At 37.3% G+C, this 5,176-nt stretch overlaps 1 pseudogene; it reads right to left on the reverse strand.

The window, feature by feature from the left end:
- Positions 1 to 807: 807 nt before the first annotated feature.
- LOC149002099 (protein LYK5 pseudogene) lies at positions 808 to 1,374 on the reverse strand (annotated as a pseudogene).
- Positions 1,375 to 5,176: the final 3,802 nt, after the last annotated feature.

Genomic DNA, 5,176 nt, shown 5'->3' on the forward strand with positions numbered 1-5,176 from the left:
CATTAGTGAACCTATGACAGCCAAGCTCACCATGTTCAAAGTTATGCTGTTTTTAGCATAAAATGGAGTCCACTGCCTCTGTTTTCTTGTATTGCGAGAGTTGTCTTATGTCGCTGCAATATAATTATGTTCATATATTGATTATTGAAGTGGAAGTCTGGTCCGTTCATGGTTTTGTAAAGGCGAATGCTCATCATTATCTGTATGGCTCTTTTTTGCTGTTATATAACTACCTTGATTTGATTATGCAATTTCTTAATTCTTCAATCTTTCTGTGCTCTTCTCCACTTGTCAAAACTCATGCATTTCCGGCTTGATAATCCAAATGATTTGAAGAAAGAGACCTTTTCCATGATGTAATATCAGAATCTCTCATCTACAGACTACAGCTATCGATATGAGACAATATGACTCCATTTCTTAAATGACAGTTTAGTGGACCTCTGCAGCTTATGCGATTGCATGGTGGCTTCAAAAGGATGAACCAATTGCATTTATTGAATTGTTTACATACACAAGAAGATAGAAGTGTATGCTGTCAAAGAATCTAGAGTAAAGAAGTTCTACAACTTCAGAACTGTGAGAGCTTTGAGCAATTAATAGGTATGCAATGATGACTTAACTTGATTGTGGATTAAACATGGCAAAATTTAAGGCTGCAATGACACAATTTGATAGTCCAAACCTATCTGCTACGGTCCCTATGAGCTGCTGTTGAAACTCTGGTTACCCAGGAGAGATGATTCCCAAGTGAGTGAAGCAGCCATGATTCCTGAGAGAAACTGCACAATGTCATCCATACGTGGACTAGCTGGATCCTTCCTCAAACAACTCTCTGTTAGTCTGGCCAGAGAGAGAGCTAGGTCCAAAGGATAATTTGCTCCTAGAGAAGGATCTAATATTTCTCCTAGCTTTTCTTGCTTTAGTTCCCTCCTGGAGTAAAGCTTTTAACACATTAGAAAAGATCAAATCTTCCCCTCGCGATGAAACAACATCTTTTCCACTTAATAGTTCCAGCATCAAAACCCCAAACGCATACACATCCAGCTTCGGAGAGACCAAACCATTCTCTAAATACTCAGGTGCCAAATAACCTATTGTCCCAACAATGTGCTTCGTCAAGGTGAAATCATCACCTTCCTTCCCTTCGATAGACCTTGCTAAACCAAAATTGGCTATCTTAGCCCTGTAATCGCTGTCCAGAAGAATATTGCTGCTTTTTATATCTTTGTGGATATGAGAAGGGTTGGTATAGATATGAAGATAATTAAGCCCCATGGACATATCCAGTGCAATCTGTACCCGTTGTGTCCAGCTTAAAACCTTTGTGTTGCTCATGTTGCCTTGGAGCCAATTACTTAGAGGTCCATTCATGGCATACTCATAAACAAAATACCAATGCCCCTCTCTGAAACACACACCCAAAAGCCTGATAATATTGATATGGTTGATCTTGGAGAGTAAATTGATTTCTTTAGAGACATCTCCATTGATATTTTTAGTAGCATCTATGTCTCCATTCCACGATAGACAGATCCTAAAAGAATTATAATCGTCCGATTATATTAATTTTTCACATAATGCCACATGAGACTATACTGCAGACAATATAAATCAATTTGAAATTGATGAGATCAGAATATGGAAGATGTGAGATTTTCAATGTCTTGCAAAACAAGCATGAGATTTTTCAACTGTACCAATGAGTGTAACATGTGCTTCAATGATGCAGACATCATTCACCAGGTAACCATTCGAAAGCCATGTATTTTGTCCAAACCAAAGTCTTAGCTAAATTGCTAAACCAACCCTTCTTCCCTACATGAAAAAATTAAATAGACGCTAACAAAGGTAGGAAAAAAATGAACAAACCAACTATTAAAGAAATGATTCAAGACAATAAAATCCTTTCTTTACACGACATTAGCAGTGCAGTACTGGGATGGAAAGAGTTGCAAGAGTTTGATTTAAAAATGGGTCTATGCACCAATAAAATGATCCTAAAAGAATTCTAATCGTCCGATTATATTAATTTTTCACATGATACCACATGAGACTATACTACAGACAATATAAATCAATTTTAGATGGAGTTAATACTTTGAACTGGCGGAAAATAAACTTGCTCTATGAGAAAGTGTATTATGACCCACCATTAAATTCCTTGTGTTTAAGTTAACATAGAAATGAAAACATATTAAAAATAAGACCATGCCTTAATGTCTTGGACAGGCATGCTGGTGCTCAACTTATGGATACCGATGTCCTTTGATAAATAATAAACTATTGATAAGGTAATGAAATCTTTGCAATTTTAAGTTCCAACCTAAACTGAGCTTTTTGAATCACTAGAGTACAACATCGGTACATACCTTAATTTCTAATATTCAATACTAAGAAGTAAAATAATTTTTAATTAAAAGCATGTAAATATCTATAATGGAGGGAAACATATTCATCTCAATCCTGTCCTACGAGAATATCTTGAAGAAAAAGAAAAAAAAAAGAAACAGAGTCTAATAAAGAAACACAATGGGTTGAGGATTCCTAATATGAACACAACTTATAATAGAACTCAAACAATAGTATTATATAAGAAAGCTACGACCATGGAAGAAGAGCAGTATTTTATTTCCAGAGTAGAGTTTAAGCTTCGACAAATTTGAAGATAGGAGAATTAAAGACGAAGGGATTTTCGGATTATCCAGAACATCTGATGATCCATATCTGGTCCATCCAGATGCACTAATACGATAGAGACACTCTGATTCCATAGGGACAGTAGGGTTTCAATAAATACATCCCACTTTCAAGGTGGGTTTTGGCCTCGGATTCTATGCATTAATTGGGTGAAATGTGTTGCTGATTGAAGCTTTGAGCATCCATGTAAACCAATATACGCATTGCTGGCTGACACCATATCTGAGTCAAGTACTTGATGTGAATTACTTGAGATATCTCTCATTTTCATTTTCTGATTGACCTATTGCCATTGGCTTGAACAAAGGTTTCCAGAGTCAACCGATTCTTGGTTGTTGAGCTATCAAAATTCAACCTAAAGAAAGTTTTAACTGTTTTTTTCTGTCTGCACCTCCCCCACCAACAACCCCCCCCCCCCCAAAAAAAAAAAAAAAAAAAAAAAAAACACACCCAAAAGAGAGAGAGAGGAGAGAAAGCAAAGCTATTAATTAGTCTATTATCAATTTCTGTTGTGCAGAGAATGTTAGTGAGCTTGGCATTGGGTTCTGGAGATTGGATTTCGGTGATTGTTGCTTTCATTGACCGTTTGTTGGCCTGTCACTCCTGCCAGTGGCTGGGAAGCCGATTGCTTCAGACATATGATGAGCAATTGCTTCGAAGGTCATCAAGTACTACCATTTAGCTTCTTACTTTTCGCTTTTTGAGAAAGATTGCTGAAAATGCTACAATACCTCCTTGTGGGTTGTTAAAGCTGCTTACCACTTTTGTTGTTTCCATTGTGGAAAAACATAGTCCAGAAACAGGATTAAGTTCATGGTCTCTGGGAAATGAAGTTCTTTGCATTTGCGAACAATGCTGATGCACCATCATAGCTCTAGAGTCTTCCTTGCCTCTCCCGCATCTTGGCATTCACTTGCTTGTGCTTTTCCTGACTTGGAGGTTAGAAGTGATAATGCCAGGTATATGGAGATGTTTCTTTCAGTATTATAGATTTTGCTGTACTATCAGGTCTTCATTTTGTTTTTCATGAGGTGTTCCTCTTTTTAGGTGTTGCAGTGGATTAGGCAGTATTTGGGTGTTACCGTGACAAGTTGTAACCAATACATAGTGGTTCACTTCTGTTGGGTTTCAATATGCATCTTTGAACTGCAAAAGCCTCCAGTTTATGGGTGCTGTAACCAAATATTAGATGATGTCAGGTTTTTATCATGATAGGGAGGTTCTTGCTAAGCAAAATGTGCAGCCATTGCCTGAAACTTCCTCTTTTATTTATTTATTTATTTATTTGGGTAATTTTATGTGCACATGCCTGGTTGGTCATGAAATTACTGAGGCCCCCCCCCAATGTGCGGAAAGCTACAGGGAGGTCCACTTTGTTAATGACCGTTTAGAAACCGTTACTAAATTCAAATAATATTTCAAATATGACCAGAATACCCCTTATGTATGAAAATGACTCAAATACCCTTTAACAAAAACCCTATTTTCCAAAAATTGAACATTTTGCAAAAGATGGGTGAAGGAGGAATCCTTCATCCATATTCTTCATTGGTTAAGTTGCGTAGCTGGAAAATGAAGGGCCCTGCTGGAAATCTGCCAGCACCTCTTCTTTGTTGACACACTTCACCCAAAATCAGGTCCAAAATCAGCCCTCCACTTAAAACAAGACACAAGATCGAGTCCTAAGTTCTCTGGCTGGGAGCTCCAATATGAAGCTTACTGATCCTGTTGAAATTCTTTAGAACCTGCATGGGCAAGTGATGAACCACTCAACCTGCCTTCATATCATCCTCTTCCGCTCCTCTAGCACCTCCAGTACCACCACCAAAGGAATTACTCCCTTCTTAGCTTTTGCATTATTTGACAAAAATTCTGATGGCAATCACAATGTGACTGTTTGTGAGATACAAAACTATCTATGTCCAGTCCTAATTTCTGTTTTCATTGTTAACTATTGTTGACTGTTTCAGTTAGTTCCCATTCTTCTGTTGGATCTTGAGGGCACGAGATCTTCTGAAGTGCTCCTGGGTGGTTTATGGTAACCAAGCTCTTTAATTTCCAACTTTTTTTGTTGCTTTCTTCATCAAAGCTCTTTATTATTCAGGAATGGAAGGCAGAGATTCTGTTTGAATGGCAAAGGAGGTGGTTAGTGAGCTTGTTATCTTTTTTGTTTTTGTTTTTTTTTAAATTTTTTTTTTGGTGTGGTGTTTGATTTCTGGTGGTGGTGATTGATTTCTGGCAGAGTGAAGGAAGAAGATGGTGTGAAGGGATTCCCTTCACCCCAGTTAATTCTTGAGAATAGGGTATAGAGAATATAATTAGCAATTTTTAATGGTATGGAGGTAGGAGTACAATTTTAACTTCATTTTGTTTTTTACTGTATTTTCATTGTTATGAGTAAGGGTACAATTGTATTAATTTTTTACTGAAGGTATAATGGTCATTTCATCTCAGACGTTAGCACCATTGTGTGTGT

This window comes from Hakea prostrata, chromosome 10 (assembly GCF_041222555.1).
Source record: "Hakea prostrata isolate BN-2017 chromosome 10, UWA_Hpros_2, whole genome shotgun sequence".
Classification (NCBI taxonomy): Eukaryota; Viridiplantae; Streptophyta; class Magnoliopsida; order Proteales; family Proteaceae; genus Hakea; species Hakea prostrata.